Below are 25,957 nucleotides of genomic sequence, written 5' to 3' on the forward strand. Positions count from 1 at the left end.
TCCAATGGTTTATATATCTGCCTTTAGAATAGTACTACACTGTTTCAATTATTGTAGCTTTATATGGTTTGAAATCAGAAAATATATATCTTCTAGCTTTGTTCTTTTACAAGATCGTTTTGGGTATCTAGAGTCCATATTCCATATTAGGATAGATTTTTTTTCTGAAAAATAAATATATAAATATATGATAGTTTCACCTAAAAAAAATAGAAAAAAAAATATTCTCTGGTAAGAAAGAAAGTAAAAAGAAATATTGAAATGTTATCTTTAAGTCATCAAAAGCTTGGTATTAGACAAATGAAACTGTTATGTGAGATTATCATTTTTAATTTTGGATAAATTGCTATAATACTAGATGTCAACCACTAAGCCAAACATGGGAGGGAGGGATGGGGAGAGAATGGGGTGGGGATTGGGTGGGGGCTGACTGGGCGATGTGTGCATGTATGTCTACAAAAGTTTGTATCCCACTATGATGTATGAATACAGTGCACCAATAAAAAAAAAGAAATGAGAAAAATAAATAAATAAATAAATTTTTAAAAAATGGCCAATAGATACATGAATTAATGTTCAACATCATTAGCCATCAGGGAGATGCAAATCAAAACTATGCTGAAATTCCACCTAAACCAAATTAGAGTGGCAAGCATAAAGAAATCAAATAGCAACAAATGCTGGCGAGGATATAGGGAAAGAGGAACTTTTTTACACTGCTGGTGGGAGTGGAAACTAGTTCAGCAGCTATGGAGATCAGTATGGAGATTCCTTAGAAAACTGGGAATGGATCCACCATATGATCCGGCTATATCACTCCTGGGTATTTTCCAAAGGGATTGAAATCAGAGAACTACAAAAACATATGCATACCCATGTTCATAGCAACACAATTCATAATAGCCAAAAGACCTAGGTCTCTCTCCATCAACAGATGAATGGATTGCAAAATTATGGGAAATATACACAATGGAACTCTACTCAGTAATGAAGAAAAACAAAATCATGTCATTCACAAGAAGATGGGGGAAAAAATGGAGAACATTATGTTTTCTCTAATATGTCCAAACTAGGGAAAACTGAGGATACCAGAATGACTCCAGATAATGGAGGGGAAACCTCAGCAAAGCTAGAATGGAAGGGTAGAAGAGGGAAAAGGCTGAGATTGATTAATAGAGGAGCTACATTTGAATAAGTGTAAAAGTATGAATGCAGCATGGTCAATCTGGACATTCATTGTTGGGGGGGAGCCACGAAGCACTGCCTGAATGTATGCCATTTTCAATATGATCCACATAAAATTAAAAAAATAAAAGGAAAAATAATTAATCACCTTAATTCTTTGTCATTATGATTAACTAGTGGATAATCCCAAACATCTACCTGGATGTTTCCACTTATCCACCTGTTTGGCAATAAAGACCTAACATCACAATTTTGGACTAGGCTTTTTTCTAAGTGCTTTTTTAGTATGGTAAAGCCAAGATCTCTACCTACAAGTTACCACCAAATTAGCTTTTCATAGGTCAATGGCCATTTATTTCAACTTTCTGCTCTGACCAAGGATCTACCTAAACTAGAGGCTAAATCTCAAGGTCATTTTCTCTAGATTCTGCAAGAAAGAACAGTTTCTATAGGGCCTGACCCTTTACCCAACACAGTTTCATAGATAGGAAGATTTTCATAGCACTTTTTACTCCATTCCAAGTCAAAGAAATGAATTTCAGCAAAATATTTCATACTGAGACATTAGCACTAAAAGTAATATATGTCTTAGTATTGGAGTCAGAGGGAAACAAACAGAAAACTTCTTCCTTCTGTTCTATTCTTCTGAGAGTCTAGGAGAATGTCCAGTTCCTTTCTCCTAGGCTCATCACTTTGATAATCTTTTTCCACCATGGGGAAGAGAACAGAGGCTGGAAAACTTACCCACAAAATTCCAACAAGAAGGGAGTAAAAGTTCTCTGTCAACGGAAATGTCCTCAATCCTAACTTAAATAAGAATTTTGTGATAAGGAATTATGTCTACAGTATATTATTAAATAAAAACTCTTTCAAATCAGGACTGGGGAGGGGTGGTATATACCCATTTCCATGTGTTGGCAGTGCTTAAATCTTTTAAGTGGAATTACATATGTTTTTTATCATTCTTCTTTACTTTTCCTTTCTAATATTTATCATTTAAAACACTTAAAAATGTGTTTGTAATAAGAAAAGGCAGCTTTTCTAATTTTAAAAATTGTCAAAGTTACAATGAGAATGTGTTGACATAGCTAAATGCTCTCAAGACTTTAGGGCACAGGCAATGCCTTGCCTTTCCAGAAGACAATTCCAGGTCACCCCGAAAGTGCAGGCTAATGCCACAATTCTTCATCACCTTTGTTGTCCTCAAATAGGGCACATGGGACTCTCAATAGATTCTCTTTTCTCCTTAAAAGTACCAGATAGAAAAAGAGAGTCCCTATATTTTCTCCCAATATGCTAATACTCTTCTGTCCAGACTTTCTAGAAATGAGACAGCACTTAACAGGGTTACCCCATACAGATTGTACCCATGCTGTGAGCACAGAGACCCTTCCACAGCACAGACTCACTGAAGCCCAGCAACTTTCTTTTGGCTGGGTTACAAGCCTCTTTAGACACTAATCTTTCTAATGATATGTGGCTTTTTCTTTCAGCGATCAGCCTGAATAGTGGCTCTCCTGTCATAATTTATAAGGGCTGCAGATGAGAATAAGGCACTGAGGACAGGAAACACCCACACTTAAACTGCTTTCTCCTCTCTGTGTTCACCACCCTCCACCCCCAACCACAGCTCAACTGCAAAGAACAAACCAAAAATCTGTGACTTTGTTTCAAAGCTCTTTGTCCTTTGAAAGCAAGTCAGTCATAAGCAGAATACATCCAAATTAAATTTACTGATGGCAGGCATTAGCAGTCAAAATGGGATTTTAAAATGTTAAATCAGTTTGACCATTTTCACTACCAAAGCCCCTTTCTAACCTATGTGTTCATTTAAAATTATTTTCTTTAACTATTTTTAAATACCAAGGACAAGTACTATAACTTAAAAAAAAGTAGAATGTTGGCCTATAATTTCTTTTCTCATAATAGAGCATTTCTAACAGAGATCAAGTGATTTGTATGTCATATGGGGAGAATGTGTACCATTTAGGTTTTAATGGAGCTGGGAAATCTGAAAGGAGTCCAGCAAATCTACCTCCACTCATTCTTCTGTCTTCCTTCCTTGTAGGGGAGAGGGTGAAGGAGGACCAACCAAACAGCAATTCAAGATCAGCCCCTGCTCAGCAATAGGACTGGGAAAATTAAAGTCACCAAAAAGAGGTCCAGAGCACCATGAGCATGACTGCTTCAGACACTGTACTGAATCCATCTTCTCACAACATGTTGCATTTATTTCTATCTGCAGTTTCAGCTTCTCTCAGCAGTGTGGAGACTATATCACCCTCACATATGGTCATCAACTGCAGGCTCATCTTTATCTCAACTATTCCTTAAATCAAAGAAAAATAGAGTATATACTTCCTGACAATCTTGATGAGAAGCAAAATAGTTGATTGTATCATTTTCAGTGTGAACACTAAAGGAATAAATATTGTCTTATGAATGGCAGTCACCATCATATGAAAACCCTGCCTGTCCCCAAGAACCGATCTATAGTCAGAGATAGAACACAGGGACGGCTACCTCACAGGCCTACAGAAATCCAGCAGGCAATTCGCCAGTGAGGCAGTCAGTCAGTGGAACATAGGAAGGAATAAGGAGAAGGAAGTAGAGACCAGGAGCTACTATTACACAGCAAGGGGTGATGGCAGCCATGGGAAAATCACTCAGTGCTATCAAGTTTTAGATTTCTCCCATTGAGAGACAGGTCATCTCTATCAGTTGCTTGAATATAAGAGCCAGATTAAGAGGGAGGCTCTTGGGTTAGCTGGGTGCTTTCAGAATAAGAATTCAATTGAAGGGGCTACACTCAGAAGCCAGAGCCAAAGTGCCCAACAAGCACTGGAAAAGCCAACTCCAAAGATAAGTACAATGCTCTAAACTTTCTCTTTCTACCTGAGAATGCAACCCAGTATTGTGAAAGGATGCATTTCAGGAAATATTTGGGGCAAGAATATTTTGTTGTTCCTCAAATTGAATACACAATGGTGACTGTCTACACTTCTGTCCTAAGGCCCAAATTGAATTGGAGTTCACCTTGCCTCCTTTTAGGGAAAATAATAGCTTCATCTGATTAAAAAGAATACCCAAAACAATTGGGAAAACAAAGATTTCCACATTTAAAAAAAAATTATATGGCTCTTTGATTCTAGAAAGGCTTCAACTAAAAAGGCCTCATATATCTATATTATGGAAGTTTCTTGATTTTCATTATTGATAACACAGTAAATGTGCCCCAAATTTCTTCTTGATTTTCTCTTATGTACATCCAGTGGTCCTGCCACTGACCCATTAAAATTGGAGGTTAAAAGGGAATGATCCACTCAGAACTTCCTTTCTTATGTAAAAATGATGAAAGTCTTAATCCCCTATGAGCTGAAGTCATATAAACTATTATCTAAAAATTGATGATTGAGCCGGGTGTGGTGGCGCACGCTTGTAATCCCCGCGCTTGGGAGGCAGAGACAGGAGTATCACGCAGGTTCGAAGCCAGCTGCGTGCGCTGGCTTAGGAAACACTGTTTCCAAATAAAAATGTAAAAATAGTTCTGGGAGTGTAGCCCGGAGGTAGAAGGACTTCCAGGAACCCCAGACCACCAAAAGAAAAAAAAAATTGTTGATTGAGCTCCTTCCCTGTACCAGGAAAAGACAGTGGACATGGAAAAACAAAGACTGAGAAAGAAAAGTTCTTGTTCACTATGAATCACAGGCTGAGTGAGTGTCCATCAGGTAAACTAACCATTTGTCTATGTGACAGCAAGGAGGTATGAAAAAGATGCCGTGGTGATGTGGGAATGGGAGCCCTAATCCTGCCTGGGAAGTGGAGAAAGGTGGAAATTTGAGCTAGCCTTTAAATGATAGTGAAATATAGGAAGGGCTGTTCCAGAATGTGATACTTTGTCTAGAATTTCATATGTATAAAACCCAATATCTGGTTACTAAATGATTAGTGAGTACTTTTTTGGGGTTTGGCTTCATCTTAGATTTTTTTTTAGTTTTGTTTTGACTTAATTTTCATGAAGAACACCTAAAATTTATAAATTTTTCTTACTAAGTTTTATATTGTCCTTGGTAGTTGGAGTCAAATTATAATATCTCTCATGTCTTTCACTAGCTACTAACTTTCTTCAAATAGAATCCCATAAAGTGACACAGCAACATTTAATAACAAACTCATAACTTCAGCATAAAACTGATGAAATGTTTGAAAAATAGAAAAGCTTTAGGATAATACATATCAAATGATACAGAATATAAAAAGTACTGGAACATTAATGGGATTGACTAAAATAAACCCATCATAAGGGAAAATGGCAATTATGGAGAATAGAAGATTTTCAAAACCAATACTTATGTTATTAGATTTATGTTCAAATGCCATGAATGGCTCCTTGTCATTTGATGAGTATGCCAGCCTGTTATTGTTGAGACCTTAATCATGGTAATTCCCAGAAGATGAACTATGGGTGAAAAAGCATGAAATTTTTGTAACACAACAAATCACAACAAATCTCAGACTGTAAAAAATGAGAAAACATATTTCATGTTTTAAAATTTATCATGCTAAGCAAGGCATGGTGGCACACACTTGTAATCCCAGCATTCGGGAAGCTGAGACCAGAGGATCATGGTTCGTGGACAGCCTCAGCTACTTAGTGAGGCCATCTGAAACTCAGTGAGATCTGGTTTCAAAATAAAGAATAAAAAATAGGGCAGGGGGTATAGCTCAGAGGTCAAATGCCCCTGGGTTCCATTCCCAAAACCTCAAAAAAAAAAGTTTATCATGCTATATGGCCTTCAAGAGAATTATCATTTGTCATTTAGGTTTATACATGAAAAAACATCTGATGAGAGAAAGGCAAAATGGAATCAAATGCTGTTAGCAGGGACTAAATGAATTCCCCTGCTGATGTTCACATCACTACACCAACTATTTGTCACTTGTTTCCAAATGGTTCTATTTTCCAATATGACACTTAATGTGCATTATAAATGAACTAATTATACAATAATCTTTATCAGAAGCAAAACCCAAATTATGTGGGTTTGGGAATTGTATTTTTTTTTTGTTGTTTTTGTGGTACTGAGGATGGAACCCAGGAGCTTTCTACCTCTGGGCTATACTCCAGACCTAATTTTATATTTTATTAGAAACAGCATCTCACTAAGTTGCTGAGAGCCTCACTTGTAGCTGAGGCTGTCTTCAAACCTGTGCGATCCTCCTGTTTCAGTCTCCCAAGCATAGGGATTACAAGTGTGCACCACCATGCCTGGCTGGGAATTGTTATTTCTAATCCTCATTTAAAATTACATCTATCTCTTAGGAGAAGAAAGAGGGGCAATCAGTAAATAAGGCACCTACAGCTAAAGCTAATTGATGGATTTGTTTTATTGGACAAGAAGTTAATGAAAGCTGTAAATCGGGTGATTTATATTTTTGTAAACTAAATGTCACATATACCACATCATTATCACTCCTGGTTGCTGGTACAACTTGACCCAGAATTACTATCTTTACATGCTAAATTGCTGATGACATAAATAATCTCTAGTGGGCTACAAAATCCTCTAGGTGAAAAGGGACAAAGGGTATATGTGAGTAAGTTGTCCCTGCTCTAATACCACCCTGGCCAACTGAGTTCAAAATCTCAACATTTAAAAAAAAAACTTTCATTGAATATAAGGGGTCTGATGATGGGAATAATCTGCCTTGGCTAATTCTGTAGCCTTTGGTTTAAATATGCTGGATGATAAAATGTCCCCCATCTTCTTTCCTCTTCTACTACCCTCTGCCATCACAACACGTAGCCAATTCATGGTTCCCAGAACATCAGAAGAATGTAGGACAACTGGAGGAAGAGCGGCTTCTTTCTCCCCATTACTGGTTAGCATACTTTTCAGTTTTAGTAGATGGGCCATGGGGTTAGTCCACACTTTAGTTTGTGAACTGATTGTTCCCATCAGATAAGTCAGCAGCTATGGGAATGTTCATCTCCTTAGACGACATTTGCCAATGTGATTCTAAAAACAAGGAGGCAGGGCTCTTTGCCAGCAAGCTCCATGACCAGGAAGCTCTCACTACAATCATCCCTGTCCCTTGGTCTCCACCACCCAGTTTCATTCCACACAATCTGTGTGTATAGATGTGAGTAATTAAGTTGCGCTACACAAGCACATTCACACTTCCTGATGTGATGTTTCAGACCCTCCCCTGAAGAGACATTGTGGTGCTGAGCTCAGTGTGGAGGCTCCTATTTTCTTTACCTGTGGTTTATAACAAGCCACTTGCACAGACTTCACCAACTCCATTCATGAAAGAAGCTCATTTTCCCAAAACCTTCCTAAGTCCTTCTATCATTTTTCCTGACTTAAAGAAGAAAAATAAGATTTATTTTCTGTATTCAGCAACCAGATTGGTAAGTAGATTAGCTATGGATTTACTAATTGACAATACATTCTTAAGTGATAAGAAAAAATGTTTACAAAGTAGGAGGCAAAGGCCACATCTCTGGACCTTTTGGAATGTGAAATAAGCTCTGAAGACAGCCCTCCCCATCATTCACTAGGTAAGCCACCAGAGGATATGCTTCAAAGGGGAGCCACAAATTACCCATGACCCAGAGGAGAAAAAGCAATTGTTTGGGAGTAATGTTGAACATCTTTTGGGTCAAAAGCCTTAGGGGGAAATCTAGTTCTCAAATATCTCTGAATCTCACTTTTCCTTCACAGTCAAGTTCTTAAAAAGACATTTTTGTGGCCAGGCGTGGTGGCACACACTTATAATCCCCATGCTTGGGAGGCAGAGACAAGAGGATCACACAGGTTCAAAGCCAGCCATGTTCGCTTAAGAGACCCTGTTTCCAAATTTTAAAAAAGTATAAAATAGGTCTGGGAGTGTAGCCCAGAGGTAGAATGGTTTCCAGGAACCCCAGTACCACCAAACACAAAAAAAGACATTTTCATATCTGCTGCCTTCACTTGTACTCAACTTCACTTCCCACTCAACCCTCTTACTGACGTCTTGTGTCCTCATCTCTGCCTCTCTCCCTATAACACTCTCCCCAAGTCCCATGGAGGCCTTTGGCTCCCTGTTTAGAAGATGCTTTTTGTTCGAGATGCCTTTTCCAATCTCCCCACTGCCTTCAGCCTTCTGTTTCACAGCACTCTGGACAGTCTCTGAGCCTCTGGTCACCATCTACCTCAAAACTCACCATGAAGAGTTTTATGCAGACTAGAAGACTAAAGTCTGGCCTCACCCTTACAAAGTCAGAATGCAAGTTTGACAACACTTCAAGAACAGATTCATCTTTTTTTTTTTTTTTTTTTTGTGGTACTGGGGTTCCTGGAAGCCCTTCTACCTCCAGGCTACACTCCCAGAACTATTTTTACATTTTTATTTGGAAATAGGGTCTCCTAAGCCAGTGCGCGTGGCTGGCTTCGAACCTGCGCGATCCTCCTGTCTCTGCCTCCCAAGTGTGGGGATTACAAGCGTGCGCCACCACACCCAGCCTTTTTTTTTTTTTTTTAATACTGGGTATTTAAACCCAGAGGCAGTCTACCTCTGAGCTACACTTCCAGCCCCTATTTTATTTTTAAGTTTGAGACAGTCTCATTAAGTTGCTGAGGGCCTTGCTAAGTTGATGAGGTTGACCTTGTGATCCTTCTGTCTCAGCCTCCCAAGTACTAAGATTACAGGCATGTGTCACAGCTCCTGGCTCAAATTTATCTTTTAGTGACAATCTCACAGTAGCCAAGCTCAAAAAGGCTAATGTGTATATCACAAAGTCAATTTATTAACTTATAATAAAGCTAGAACTCTCTCTTGCAGACTCTGCCTACTGGTATGTCCTGCATATATGAGAAATCAAACTTCATTGAAAAAGCTTTCTAGAGGGCAGAAGACAAGCAGGAGGCCAGGGGAGGACATTCTATGATTCAAATTATTTCAAAGATTCTTATTAAACCTGCTGCACCTCCACCAAAGTTCTGGCCCAGCAATGAGACCCAAATATTATAAGTCTTTGGATAGTGCTTGTTCCCTTTACCAGAAGGGTATTTATATGGATTTGGGGACTTTTTGGGGATGTTTTTATTTTTGCCTTTTGGTACTGGGGATTGAACCCAGGGACATTGTACCTCTGAGCTACACTCCAGCCCTTTTTATTTTTGAAACAGGATCTCGCACTATGTTGCTAAGGGTCTTGCTAAATTGCTGAAGCTACCCTCAAACCTATGATCCTTCTGTCTCAACCTCCAAAGTACTGAGATTATAGTATACTGCACTTGGCTTCCTAGAGGATAGACAGGCACTGCCTTCATTTGTCTTTAGACTCTGCCTTTCTATTGCCATCATTCTAATTAATAGATTTTCTTCATAAATTTTGACATAAAGATCCAGGAAAGCCAAGCTTTACTGAGCTGACCTCCTTTGAATACAGCTGATCCATTTTTCTGTTTTGGTTTACCAGGTCTGTTCCATTCATTTCCAAATTGTGGTCATTTTTTCCCATCTACCTCCCACAATGATCAGCCTCAGCCTGCTCCTCCGGGTCCTCCCTGCTGATGTAAGCCTTAATCCAGAAACCTTTAGTGGTCTAAGGTAAATAAAACCTTAGGCATTTACCACCATGCCTGGCTAGACAGGCATGGTGGTAAATGCCTATAATTCCATTTATTGGGAGGCTGAGACAAGTGGATTGGAGGTTCAAAGCCAGCCACAGCAACTTAGACCTTGTTTCAAAAACAAAAAAGAAAGCTGGACTTGGTGATGCATGTTTGTAATCCCAGCATTCAGGAGGCTGAGACGGGAGGACCACAGTCCACAGTCAGTCTCAGCTTAGTGAGGTCCTTTGTAACTCAGTGAGACCCTGTTTCAAAATAAAGATTTTAAAATACGGCTGGAGGTATATCTCAAAGGTAGAATGTCCCTGGGTTTCATCCCCAGTTCCGCAAATAGAAGGAGAAGGAGAAGGAGAAGGAGAAGGAGAAGGAGAAGGAGAAGGAGAAGAAGTCAGGCTGTAATCTCAGTACTTGGGAGGCTGACACAGGAGGATTTCAGGTTCAAAGACAGCCTTGGCAATTAGTGAGACTCTCATCAACCTAGTGAAACTGTTTCAAAATAAATAAAATCAGGCTGGGGTGTAGCTTGAAGGTAGAATGTCTCTGGGTTCAATCCCCAGTAACACACACACACACACACACACACACACACACACACACACACACGAATCCTGATTTGACAGATTCTAAACACAACATGAAACCAACCTTGCTGTTGGATCAAGAAGGATCCACCCAGTTCCACCTCTCATAACCAAGCCCTGGTCCCAACCATCTTTCCAGTATCTGGGGATCTTTCTTCTTCCCGTGAAGAACTGTGGCACAGTTCCTTTGGACTAGAGTTTTGCTGGCTTTCTTCATAACAAGTCCTGATCCTGGCCACATGCCTACCCTCCTCACAACCATTTTCATATTAGCTGCCCTTTCTCTTGCCTATAAGCCCACCTTAGGCCTCTGTCTCTGACAGGTCATCCAACCTGCAGTCCTCATCCTCATAGCTCAGCCCATCTTTTCTCAATCCTCACAATAAACAGAGATGAAAACACAAGGAGATAAATTAATGTTTAATTTTCCAGCTGTTCATGTTGACATTAGTGATATAATAAAAAATAAAAATCAAGAAATCACTTAGAATAATCTCCTCTCCTTTTAAGTACACTACACTGACATAAATTCATCTTTTGAAATACACTGAAATGACATGAACTCAACCCACATTAATAGAAATTCCCAAATTCTAATTGGAGAAAGAATACTGGTTTAGGACTCGGAAAACATGACCTATTTAACAAATGTCTGCCATCAACAGAACATGTACTTTTGCCTCTTGATTCCTAATTTGAGATGATAGGGCTTAGAGCTGGGGATAGAGGTCAGTGGTAGAACATTTGCCTAGCATGCACAAGGTCCTAGGTTTAATTCCTTACCACAAAAGAAAGAGAAAGGAAGAAGGAGAGGGAGAGGGAGAGACAGAGAGAGAGAGAGAGACAGACAGACAGACAGACAGAGACAGACAGACAGAGAGACAGAGAGAGGGGAGAGAGAGAGAGAGAGAGAGAGAGAGAGAGAGAGAGAGAGAAAGCACGCTTAACTTGGTGATTTCTAAAGTCTTCTCCAATTCTGAAAATTATATGGCCATAAGATGTATCAATTCTTTATGTGCTGGGGAGAGGGTATTTGTTTGTATGTTTACAACTCTCTGTATTTTCTCTGGTGAGGAAAAGGGGATTCTATAACCATTTATGAATGATTAATGATGTGGCTTGTGAACTTGAATCAGAAACTGTTCACCAAAAGCATTTAGTTTGAGAAATTCCCATGACTATGACCAAAACCATCATATGAAACAAAAGAAAATAGGTAGTACCTCTCCCTGTGCCCCACTGACCTGCAGCCCCAGGCTGTGGTCATGCCTGGACCCCAAGAAAAGGAGACAGCTAGGCCCTGCTGTGACAGTAAAGCGCATCTCACCAGCTCACGTTGCAGTTGATCCAATGCTACCCAGCAGCAATTTGGCTGCCCCCCAACTAGATTATAAATTCCTCAAGGGCAGGAAATACATCCTTTATATTTTCCCTGTATCCATATGGTGCAAGAAGGCAAAAAAAAAAAAAAAAAGATTTTTGGGCTGCTGGCCCAGCCAGAAGCTGAAAAATGTTATCCGCCCCCACCCCCAGCAAGCCTCCATCTTTATCATTCAGGAATAGATTTTGGGAAGTGCCTCCCTCCTTCCGGCCCAAGGAGCTATGTAAGGAATCCATTCTGTCCCACATTTAAAGGGGTGATTGCAGTCCACTGATGTACTGAATGAGACATTCCTATATCGGAAGGATAATAGGTCAGACAAAGCCGTCTAGTATGTTTGCATCCCTTTTCAGCAAGCTGCTGAACTGGCAGCATACTCTCCTGGAAGGCCAAACCAGACCCAGACCCTGTTCTTGCACCAGCCCTGTGGCCAGAATCTTTGTGATGAGAAATTTCCTGGGCAAAATCAACAGGGACCTACCTGGATACCTACACTGATGGGCACAGCAAGGTTAGCTAGGGTGAACACAGCCACAGTGTCTCTAGGCATGGTTCTGAGAACTCCATTAGGGTTTCAGAAAGAAAAGGATTTACCAAAGGATGAAAATACCATATAGCATACCCAAGTAGTTTCAACACTTAATTTAGTTCCCCCTCCAGCACATTTCAATTGAGAAGCACCCAGCTGGGTGAATTGTTTGTCACTAAGCAATTGTTAAATTGTTCTAGCTTCCTTCCATTAAGCTAGAAACAAGGTTTCGACACACTGGCTAGTCCTCTTTCTTTGTAATTTATTGTTGCCATCATCATTGTCAGGATCACTTCTAAAATGATACATGCTCATGGTAAAAGATATAATAATAAAGTAAATTATATACAAAGAGATAAAGCTAAAAATTCCATTTTCTTATTCTCTTCTATTCTTTCCCCAGCCTGACACTCTCTTTCCTGCTTTCTAGAGGAAATCACTCATAGCTGTGAAAACTACTGAAAATGTCCTAACCATCATTTACATATACATATGCTTACAAAAACATCATCTACATAAATACACACAAATTCATACACATACATAGCTACACACATATACATCTTTTTTTCAAATTGATCACAGTACACTGTCTGAAAAAAGGTTTTCACTTAAGATGTCATTCATCTGAAGACAAATCTATATATTCTTTTCCAAAACTTCACAATATTTTATTAGACAGCTATGCCAGAATCATTCGTTCTCTCTGCATCATCTTTTCTCAGGAGTCTGTGTGGGGGGAGGGCTTGCAGTACTGTGGATGGAACCCAGGGGCAATCTACCTCCTAGCTATATCCCCAGCCCTATTTTTTTTCTTTATTTTGAAACAGGGTCTCACTGAGTTGCAAAGGGCCTCACTAAGTAGCTGAGGATGTCCGCGAACCATTGTCCTCCTGTCTCAACCTCCTGAATGCTGGGATTACAAGTGTGTGCCACCACACCTAGCTTGGAGTCTGTGTTTATAATGGTTCACTTCTGGAATTATTGAAACTCAGTTTCCAGGGTACCAGATATTCTCAGACTCCTGCCGCTGCTGCTGCTGTTGGCTGGGGGCACCTTGGCTGTTCCATTCGTATCTCCTGGCCCTTGCACTTTACATATGCTTCATGCTGCTGTGTGGCCCTTGCTGCCCTCCCAGAGCAGCTCAGGCCTCCTCCGCTGGTCTCTTACATGCCATGCACCCACCTGTTCTGGGCTCTGTCCTGAGAAGCACACCAGCTCCTGGGCCTGGTGACCCTCAGTGCTCTCTTCCCCACACAGATCTTGGTTTGGATTCTCCAGGTTACATTTTGTCATTGGCCATCTGTCATTAAAGGATGGGTTTCAGGACTCTGTCATTTGCTAGGGAACTGTGCTCTGGCTGCAGAGCTAGAAAGTCAATGACCTCATAAGTCCAAAAAGCACATCTGCTGGGCCCCAAATGACCTTACACTAGCCTATTTCTCTCAACATCTCTACCTCCAGGAATCTTCATGTTCCAGAGTTGAGTAATTCATCTTGCTTTAAGTTTCTAAGTAAGAAATTTCTACACAAAGAGTCAGTAAGGGATTCTCTCCCTTCCTCCACCACTTTCACTCAGAAATATGTCTTTTGTAAAAACTTTATTCTTCTTCCACACTGTGGAAATAAGAAACAAAACAAATTATGCTAATGCAGAAAATATAGTTCTTCAAACTGCTGCTATCTCACCAGAAAAGTCTCCCTCAGGTCTTGAATTTTGCTGGTACCTCCCTACCATATCATATTTGAATTACACCAGCCCCAAATACAAGAACATCTTTAAACAGCAGATAGCAGCATGAATATACTTTCTCTTTTCCCAGGCATTTGGGAAGCGTGGTAGAACTGAATGCAAAATGCCTCTTTGGAACCTATATCACAGCTGTGCAGCATATTATAATGACTTCACACACACACATACACACACACACACAAAAAAAAAAAAAAAAACCTGCAAACTCTCCAAGAAGATGCCAATCACAGGGGGTGAGGGAATCAATCTATGCAGCTCCTCACTAGCCAGAAAATATTTTCCTTCTTCCTTAAAGGCCCAATACCTTGTCTTCTAAGTGGGGCTGCTCCTTGTTGAGACACAGCTTGATGGCTGCAAGGATCTAGCCATTTCAGTGAACCAGCCAACATCTATCAGGATGTTAGACGATTACCAGGAAAACTCTGTGACACACAGCTCATTTTTCTTCTAAGAATTCGATTGAAATTCTATCTCCCTCACCTATGCAGTTTAATTTAATCGATAAAACATTATACTATGTCAAATTTAGTATTAAAAATAAATGATATAGACCAGATATCTGAAAACTGGGCATTTGTTTTTGCAGGCTTTTTGGCTTTCCAGTGGCAAACATCCCAGCTTGCAGTGCCGGGAAAGACAAACACAGGAAAATGTCACTTCCAATTAAGCAGTCAGTGCTTTACATCTATTAGGGTTTAGTCCTGCACTTGCCTCAAGTCTCCAGACCCTTCCAACCCAACCAAAGTTCTCATTAGTGATAAGACCCACAGAGCAAGGAGAATGCTTGAGGAATGCTTGAGGAAATGCTTGGGTATAAAAGAAATAGTTAACATTGACTGTATCACCACTGTTCATTCAAAGCGGCATCACAGTAGAGCATTTCACTGTGCAAACATTACTCAACTTGTTAGTTGACTTCCGAGTGATTTTTTTTTCAGAGGCAATAATCCCAAAGAATAAATCGAAATGATTATACAATGGATAGTCTCTCTTTTTTCTGCTCCCAAGAAATGTTTGTTTACATTTAAAATAGGAGAGAACCTCTGGACTAGAAGGCACCTTAGACACTATATTGACCACTCTATTAATCCCCTCTCCTTTCTTAAATTGGGAAGGAGCCTGAGACCACAGTGAGTCTTGCTCAAGGTCACACAGCATGAGGCAAAGCCAAAACCGTAAACCAGTTCTGACTGGTTTTGATGAAAAGGTCATCTCTCCACTTGGTCTCTGAAACAGCATCAACATTCTACCTGCTCATGAACACTGATCCATCATTTACTGTTCTGCTCCACTTACCTTCCCCTTCATCAATCCCTACCCCTGCTCTTGATTCCTAAACAGTGTCTTTTCTGGAGGTCCTCAGTCCTGATTCACTTTGTTCTCTGTACTGACTGACCACCTCATGAGCCACTTGAGTGAGCTAGCATCTTATCTTGATTTTCATGTGGTTTTTAGACTTTTAAATGGATACTTTTCTGACATGTATGTAATGACACACATAGAAAACATTCAGAGAAATGGGAATTGTCATATGCCAGAGAATATAAATTATCATGACTTTGTAATGTAATCCAAAGATCTTAACAATGCACGTATCCTTTTTGCCTGCAATTCTACAACCAGGAATCTATCCCAAAGAAGTCATCAGGTATGCCATGCACACAAGGATGTTCACTGTGGCAGCTTCTGTAGATGTGAAATATTGGAAACTATATAAATGTCCAAAAATAAGAGTGGTCACATAAATTATAATACATTATATAATCACTAAAAGCATTATAGTAGAAGAAATGTGACATGGAAAAATATTCACAACATAATAGCATTTTTAAAGCAGTTTATAAGACTGTGTCATATAATAATATTCATTCTCTCTCTCTCTCTCTCTCTCTCTCTCTCTCTCTCTCTCTCTCTCTCTCTCTCTCCAGTCACATACCTGGAAAAAAAAGCTTGGTAGAACCCATATCAAAATGTTTGCCATCAATCCAGGCATGGTGATGCACACTTTTAATACCAGCATTTGGGAGGGTGAGACAGGAGGATCGTGGTTTATGACCAGCTCAGCTACTTAGTGAGGCCCTTTGCAACTCAGTGAGACCCTGTTTCAAAATAAAGAATTAAAAAATGGGGCTGGAGGTATGGTTCAGAGGTAGAATGCCCTTGGGTTCCATCCTCAGTGCTGAAAAAAAAAATTGTTTACAGTGATCACCCTGATAGTGGAATCACAAGTGACCTTATTCTGTCCATTTTATCTATAGATTCTAAATTTTTATAATAAACCTATTGCACTGTAAATAAAGTTGTAAACCATATTATAGGATTTCTCTGAAACAATATTAAAACTGTAATCTATTTGTTTATACCAACAATGTGTTAAGCACTGCCAGGCACTCCTGTATATTCATAATTTATTCAAAGAAAAATAAAATGAAAGTCTCTGATCCCAAGCAGTTCACAATCAATATGAGAGACAAAAATGAAAAACAGATGGTGACTAGTCAGTATGTCACAGAGGAGGGCAGCACCACTCTGAAGGATAGGGGATGGGAGGAGTTTACAAGAAGGTTCTGATGAGAAAGGTCTAAGGGACCAGTCAGGTGACAGCAGCCAAGTAAGTGTGCCCTTGAACTTGAGAACTCTGTGAATTGTTTCTATCACCATATTAAGCACAACCACTTCGTGAATAGGAAGGAGACAAATGTGCGTGTTTTTGGAGATGACTAGGAATTTTCCTAAAATCACATTCACAGATCCCAACCCTCAGCTCCTTGGTTATCTAAAGAATGACAGAATGAATAGAGACATCTAACTTCTGATATTAATCCCACCTGCTCAGAACTACTTGGAGAAGATCTCAGAGCAACTCACAAATCCCCACCCAATTCTCTACCCCATTCACCTTACCACACTGTGGTAAAATCATCTCTTTTCATTTCCCCAAAGCCTGTAATCATCCAGCTGTGTCCTTTACTTTGGGGAGAGGGAAGGGGCTGAAGGAAAATTCTTTAATTAGCACCCTCTAAGCTTCTTTTGCAACTACACATCTGAACAAATATTTATGCATCATGACACACTGGAAGAAAGGGCAGAGAGCTGAAACTGCTGGGCCCCTTCAACTTCCAACTGAGGTCATCCTCCTCACCAACTGTCCTAAAAAGCACCACGCTCCATCCAGATGGCTCCAGATGCTACTGCCTCACTTCAGATGGAGCCTGAGGACAACTCCTGGCCACCAGAGCAGCCACAGCCTTTCTGTGTTGGAGTGTTGAGGCTGCTCAGACAGACTTAGGGCATGGCCAGGTTACCTCAGGGGGTAGGAGAGAGCTACCTTGGCTCCAGCCTTGTACTCTCTCTGCTCTGAGATAAGCAGTGACTCAGAAGGTTTTAAAGAACTTGCAGATTTCTACACAGTACAAAGAAGTGTCGAATGCCTAATAGCCAATAGGAACAATAACTGGGTTCAATTGTTTGAGGTAGAAAATACCTAATTCCATAACTCTACTACAAATTTAGGATATGTTATATTCATGTGAGATATACAACAATGAATCCCACAGTTATGTAGAAGTAAAATGCAATTATAAAAAAAAAGTTCAGGGTATTGTAACTCTGGGAATTAGCTTCCTTAAACTACTTTATGTAAATTTTCTAGTTTCTTAGAATCATTTAAACATTTCCTCTAAATTTATTTTTTTGTTGTTGTTGGTTTTTTTTTTCTTTTTTATTTTTTATTGGTGCACTGTATTCATACGTCATACTGGGATACAAACTTTTGTAGACATACATGCACACATCGCCCATTCAGCCCCCACCCGATCCCCACCCCATTCTCTCCCAATCCCTCCTTCCCATGCTTCGCTTAGTGGTTGACATCTAGTATTATAGCAATTTATCCAAAATTAAAAATGATAATCTCACATAACAGTTTCATTTGTCTGATACCAAGCTTTTGATGACTTAAAGATAACATTTCAATATTTCTTTTTGCTTTCTTTCTTACCAGAGAATATTTTTTTCTATTTTTTTTAGGTGAAGCTATCATATATTTATATATTTATTTTTCAGAAAAAAAAATCTATCCTAATATGGAATATGGACTCTAGATACCCAAAACGATCTTGAAAAAGAACAAAGCTAGAAGATATATATTTTCTGATTTCAAACCATATAAAGCTACAATAATTGAAACAGGGTAGTACTATTCTAAAGGCAGATATATAAACCATTGGAGTTAAATAAAAGCCTAGAGCTAAAATCTTCCCTATATTGTCAAGTTATTTTTGACAAGGTTTCCACAAACATTTGGTGGTGGAAATAATAATCTTTTAACTAAATATTGTTGAAAAATAATAATTACATGGAAAAGAATAAAATTGGACCCTTACCTAATCCCATATACAAATATTAACTCAAAATAGATAAAAGACCTAAATATAAATCTTAAGACTATAAACTTTTAGGAGAAAATCTGGGTCATAAAACCTCACAACATTGAAATTGGCAGTGATTTCTTGGATATGATTTCAATGGCACAGGCAACAGAAGAGTATACAAACTCCCTAAAAAATAAAAATAAAAAAATATTGTATATCCAAAGACAATGTAAACAGAGTTAAAAGTTACTAATAAAATGGGATAAAATATTTCCAAATGCTATATCTGAAGGTATATTAATATCCCAACTAGAAATCCTAAAAATTAACAACAATAAAGGCAAATAATACCATTTAGAGATAGGCAAAAGACTAACATAAATAATGAATCTCCACAGATAACTAATCTTAGTTGTCTGTTGGATGAAAAATCTTGTTTTTCTGGTTCTGGTGTGTGTTACCTATTTCTTCTTTGTAGTTAATCTCTTTGAGTATTTTCTCTAGTGCTGGTTTTGAAGAAATAAATTCCTTCAGTTTCTGTTTGTCATGGAAGCTTCTTATTTCTCCACCTAATTTGATAGAAAGTTTTGCTAGGTAGGAAATTTTTGGCTGGAAGTTGTTTTCTTTCAGAGTTTGGGATATGTTACTCCAAGCCCTTCTGGCTCTCATGACTTGGTTTGGGAAGTCTGGAGTGATTCCGATTGGTTTGCCTCTGAATGTCACTTGGCCCTTTGTTTTTGTTGCCTTTAAGATTCTCTGCTTGGCTTCCACATTGGTCATTTTGACAATTATGTGGCGTGGGGATCCTCTTCTCCGATCCTGTCTAAAGGGAGTTCTATACGTTTTCTGAACCTGTGTATCAACCTCTTGCTCTATGTTTGGAAAATTTTCTGCTATTACTTCCTTGAAGAGATTGTTGATCTCTTTGGTTTCACCTTCTTTTCCCTCCTCTATTCCAATTATTCTTAGGTTAGTTCTCTTAAAATGGGCCCATATTTCTTCAATATCAGATTCCTGCTGTCGGATATTTTTTCCTAGATTAGAAACTATGCATTCATTTTTGGAATGATCATCTTCTAAGAGCGAGATTCTGTTCTCCATCTGGTCTAATCAGTTGTTTGTGCTTTGAATTGAGGCCTTTACTTCATTAATTGCATCCTTTATCTCTTTTTGGCTCTCTCTGAGTTCTTTTTGAAGTACCTCTATTATTTCTACAGTTATTTTCCTGATTTGATCTTCTAGAAATCTCTGATTTTCTGTTTTATTGGGTTCTGATGTTGTGGGGTTGTGGGCATTCATTGCTCCAGTATTATTCCTCTTTCCCATGATTTCAGAAGTTTGTGCCTTCTCTGGGTTCTTCCCTTGGGTCACTATGACTTCACTTAAGGTGTTCTGGATCTCGAGTCAGTAGTATCTCAGACCCCACTACTCCTTTAGTGGGTTGTATCACAGAGTCTCCGACCCAGAGAGTTGATAGAGGCTGCTTTAGACTGTGGGGGGTGCCAGGTTGCATGTTCTCCTATGGTGTGATATCTCTGCCACTGCCTCTCCCCCACTGGGTCAAGTCCCAGGGAGTACAGTACTGGGATTTCTCCTCTGTGGCCCGCAATTTGACTCACTGTTCTTGAGTACGCAGATGTAGCTGTACTGGTCTCAGCGAATTCGCTGCTGCTGCCGCTGGTGGCAATATGGCGCCACTGCTATGCCCTCGGCCGTGAGGCTGGCTTATTTCTTCTTGGTTTTGATTTCCACTCTGAATCCCTGCAGAGTGTGCTGAGCTCAGCCATTGGGAGCTTTAGATGCTCTCTGCTCCGAGAAATCCCGCCTGGCTGTTCCGCAGCAGCTCACCTTGGCTTGCTGTAGCCGTCCGGTGAAATCGCCGCTGCCGCTGGCAGTATGGCGCTACTGCTGCGTCCTCAGGCGTGAGGCTGGTGTATCTCCTCTGTGGCTCTGAGCTCTGTTCTCAGTCTGCTTTCTCTCTGGAGCCTGGTGATTTTTTTGTTTCTCTGGTGATAGTGTTTTCTGGCTATGAAAGGCGCTGATTTTGTGGTAATGGAGATTGGTTCTTACCGGGCTCTTAAGCCCCGCTTTTCTCAGTTGCCATCTTCCCAGAAGTCCCTCCTCTAAATTTAATAAATAACCTATTTCCAATTATTATCATTTATGGCCATGATGGGGAACATCACCAAAGGGCCAGGGATAATTTACTCTTTTCTATTGGTAGTGAAATATGATGTTCTCAGAGTTGTTTATAATAGAAGAAAAACTTAGAATTAGGTAATAATAGTAGTGATCAGTTTGCTGTGTTACAAACACTAAAAGACACTGAAGTTCACAATATAACGTTCAAGTAAGCATAAAAACATATGATAAAATAAGCAGTCCCCATGTTATAGTCTGCATGGACACTGGCAGCCCTTGAAGGCATCAAATCTTTATGGCTTTCTAAGCACAGGAAAATATAAACAACAGTTTTTCTTAATCCATAAAATCATCTAATAAAAAGAAAGCTTGCTAATAACTAGAGGTTCTGAACTTTTCAGGAAGAGATTTCAACTCCTTCAGAATGGCTATATGATGGTTTCATAGAAATAACCCCAATACTCCTCAAACTATTTTGTGAAATAGAAAAACTGGGACTCTCCCAAATACATTCTATGAAGCCAACATCACACTAATACCCAAACCGAATAAAGACAGTTCAAGAAAGAAAAACTACAGGCCTATATCTCTGATGAACTTGGATGCAAAACTATTAAACAAAATACTAGCAACACGCATTCAAAACCACATAAAGAAAATCATACACCATGACCAGATAGGGTTCATCCCAGGGATGCAGGCTGGTTCAATATATGAAAATCAATCCATGTAATTCATCATATAAACAGAATCAAAGACAAAAGTCACATGATCATTTCAACAGATGCTGAAAAAGAATTTGATAAAATTCAACATCCATTTATGATAAAAAAAAAACACTGCAGAGAATTGGAATAGAAGGAACATATCTCAACATTATTAAGGCAATCTACAGTAAGCCCACCGCCAACATCATATTAAATGGGGAAAAACTTCAAGAATTCCCCCTAAAAACCTGAATGAGACAAGGATGTCCATTATCACTACTTCTCTTCAATATAGTACTAGAGACTCTAGCCAGAGGAATAAGGCAAGAAAAGGAAATCAAAGTAGTACAAATAGGAAAAGAAGAACTCAAACTTTCACTATTTTCAGATGACATGATACTATATTTAGAAAACCCAACAAACTCAACCAAAAGGCTTATAGAACTGATCAACAAATTCAGCAAAGTATCTGGATACAAAATCAATCTTAAAAAATCAGAAGCTTTCCTCTACACCAACCATAAATCCACTGAAAAAGAAATTCAGAAAACACTTCCACTCAGGATCTCCCACAAAAAAATAAAATACTTAGGAATAATCTTGACCAAGGAGGTAAAAGATCTCCACAAAGAAAATTATAAAACACTGAAAAAAGAAATCGAAGAAGATCTTAGAAGATGGAAAGACCTTCCATGTTCATGGATTGGCAGAATAAATATCTTTAAAATGGCCATCCTACCAAAAGTGATCTACAGATTTAACACAATTCCCATTAAACTACCAAGATCATTCCTCACAGACATAGAAAAATCGGTCCTTAAATTTATCTGGAATAACAAAAAGCCCAGAAAAGCCAAGGTACTTCTCAGCAACAAAAACTATGGAGGAGGAATCTCAATACCTGACTTTTAACTATACTACAAAGCCATTGTAATAAAAACAGCATAGTACTGGCAAAAAAAAAAAAAAAAACAGATACATAGATCAATGGAGCAGAATAGAAGACCCAGAAACAAGTCCACACACTTTCAGCCAATTGATTTTTGACAAAGAGGCCAAAAACATACACTGGAAAAAAGATAGCCTCTTCAACAAATGGTGCTGGCAAACCTGGTTAACCATAGGCAAAAAATTGAAAATTAATCCCACTTTTTCACCCTGTACAAAAGTCAATTCACGATGGATCAAAGACTTGGAAATCAAACCAGAGACCTTGAAGCTCCTTGAAGAGGGCATAGGTCCAACACTGCAACACATAGGCACAGATAAACACTTTCTCAACAAGACCCCAAAGGCACAACAAATTAAAAGGAGAATCAATACATGGGATTGCATGAAACTGAAGAGCTTCTGTTCAGCAAAGGAAACTATCAAGAACCTCAGTCAAGAGCCAACAGAATGGGAGAAGATTTTTGCCACCTATACCTCCAATAGAGAACTAATGTCTAGAATATACAGAGAACTCAAGAAACTCAACACTAAGAAAACAAAGCATCCAATAACAAAATGGGCAAAGGAACTAAATAGACACTTCACAAAAGAAGAAATTCAAATGGCCAATAAATGCATAAAAAAATGCTCAACATCACTGGCAATCAGAGAGATGCAAATCAAAACTACCCTGAGATTTCACCTTACTTTCACTAGAATGGCAATCATTCAAAATACAAACAACAATAGATACTGGCGAGGATGTGGAGAATTGGGAACTCTAAGACATTGTTGGTGGGATTGCAAATTAGTGCAACCACTTTGGAAAACAGTATGGAGAATCCTCAAAAGAATGGGAACAAATCTACCATTTGATCCAGCAATACCACTGTTGGGTATCTACCCAAAAGAAAAGAAACCAAACTACCAAACTAATGCATGTGTATCTATGTTCATAGCTGCACAATTCACCATAGCCAAACTATGGAACCAGCCAAGATGTCCATCAACAGATGAATGGATTACAAAACTGTGAGTTATGTACACAATGGAATTTTACTCAGCCATCAAAAAAAACTCAATTACATCATTTTCAGGGAAATGGATGAAACTGAAGGACATTATGCTAAGTGAGATTAGTCAGTCACAAAAAATAAGAAATCAGATGCTTTCCCTAATATGTGAGAGATAGGGAGAAATGGGTCATAGAAGGAACTCTAGATGAAAAAGGAAATCCTGTAGAGGAGCAAACAAGGCAACCTAAAGGAGGAGAAAGGACAGGGGAAGAGGGAAATCTCTAAAACACACAATGTACTTAAACATATCGAAGTCAACCACTAAGCTGAGCAAAGGAGGGAGGGACGGGGAGGGAATGGGGTGGGAATTGGGTAGGGGTTAAATCAGTGATGTGTACATGACTGTACACACAAGTTTTTTACCCCAATATGATGTATGAATATAATGCACCAATAAAAATTTTAAAAAAAGAAAACAAAACGAGGGTCTTACTTAGCATGACATATTTCAAAAAAAAGGAATAATGGTACAGCTCTGTTAAGTATTTACCTAATACTTCAAAAATTTTGTTTCAGGCATACCTATTAACATATTTAATAGGATTAGAAATTTTTCATTGACTTTCATTTCTTCTTCTTTCTCTACTTTAATTACCAGTGGGTTTATATAAACTGCTGGCATGGCCACAAACTGACAGAATCCTAAAAGCTCCATTTATAAGACAGCATCCTGAAAGTCAGTGCACATGAGTATTTTCTATGATGCTGCTCCCTGAGATTCCAACTACCAATTTTGAAAAGGCATATCAAGAGGACCTTAAAGAAGCCCTGTAATATTCCATAAAATACTGAGAAGACTATAACATTAGATGTCTTCTTGTTCCTTCCACCATTTGGCTTCCAGAATGTTAAAAACATGTCATTATCTTTTAGCTCATGAAAACTTTGCCTCCAGACAAACTCTTCAGTTTGAACTTGCAAGTTCTTTCATTTTTCCTGGTAGTGAAAATAATTGCTTTATATATAATTTATGTTGTAGAGAATTAACTCCAGAATTCAATAAAATTAGAAATTTTAAATGATAAAAAAATATAAACAGCATATTTGGGTTACTGAAGCCTGTAAAATAAGTTGGTTAAAATTTTTCCAAAAGCAATATATGAGATTTTCATGTCCTCTAGTACACTATTAGATTAGCACATACTATTATTATTATTGCAGTTCAATATTAGCACAAATAACAGTAAATCTTATTTCCTCTTCATTTCTTGAGGTAAAAACTTGGCCGCTTGTCTAATGGATACATATTAATAAAAGGTCATTTACAAATAAAGAAAACTCTCTGCGATACATAAAGTTTATTTAAGAACTTTAAACGCTGTTATCAGATACCCATTCGCCTACCCTGGCAAGACATGATGTAATGATTTAGGAACTCAGAATATTGAAATAATCCATGAATATTGAAATAATATTCATGGAACTCAGAATATTGAAATAATCCATGAAAAAAAATTTATTCAGTGGTATGTTAATCAGACAAACATTATACTGTGTCACTTTGAGGAAAACCTATGATTTTTATATATATGCAATATGGTGTTCTTCCTTTATGCTATGCCCCAGTAAAACTAATCCTGTATCGCTTCCCTCTTCCCCTAGCAAAATTCATCTCATACTTGTCAGCACTGAACTAACTTTATATTTAACAAGGCCATGGCATTTGAGTGAGAAGGCCTCAAATAATTTTTAGGCCTGTCTTTTATCTAACTATGTGACCTTAAGCAAATTAGTCATCACATCTGAATCTAAATATCTTACTTGATTAAAAAGGGGTGTTAACCTGCCCTACATGTCTAATAAAGGTTTAAAAAGATCAAATAAGAAAACTTTTATCTGTCTTTTAATAAGTGAAAATATTACTATGTTAGCCAGTTTATTATTATCATCTTATTATTATATTAATTTATAAGTTTAGCCAATGTGATAGTTTATTATTATTATTAACTTACTACTTATAAGTTTAGCCAATGTGATAGACAACCAAAGTGATAGTAGTTTAACAAGTTGGAAGTTTCTTTCTTTCTCACTTGAAAGGAATTGAAACAGAAGATGCTCAGAGTCCATGTAATGGCTACAGGGTGCAGGATCCTGAACTCTTTCCCTTTCAATGTTTGTTGTTAGCTGCTGGGTGTGATGGTGCAGGCTTGTAATCCCAGTCCTTGGGAGGCTGAGACAGAAGGATCACAGGTTCTCAGTCAGTCTCAGCAACTTGTGATGCTCTTTGCAACTTAGTGAAAACCTGTTTCAAAATAAAGAATAAAAAAACTGGGCTGGGGGTGTAGCTCGAAGGTAGAATGCCCCTGGGTTCAATCCCCAGTCTGGAAAAAAAAGTTTTGTTGTTGTTTCTTTTGTTGTTGTTTCTATTATCTATCTATCTATCTATCTATCTATCTATCTATCATCTATCATCTCTCTCTCTCTCTCTCTCTCTCTCTCTCTCTCTCTCTCCTTCACTCAACTTAGCACCTCATTTTCTAGTCAGGATTAAGAGGCTGCATTCTGTACATTAAAAAATAGGAAGGAAGCAGCCATTCCCTTTCTCTCTTTTAGGATATTTACATGTATTATACACAACACTCCAGATGACATTTATCAGTCAGCACTTAACAGCTATATCTAGCTGCAAGGGAGGCAGAACAAATAAGTACCCAGATGAAAAGAGGCATTCTAACACAC

Source organism: Muscardinus avellanarius (genome assembly GCF_963383645.1).
Source record: "Muscardinus avellanarius genome assembly, chromosome: 5".
Taxonomy (NCBI): Eukaryota; Metazoa; Chordata; class Mammalia; order Rodentia; family Gliridae; genus Muscardinus; species Muscardinus avellanarius.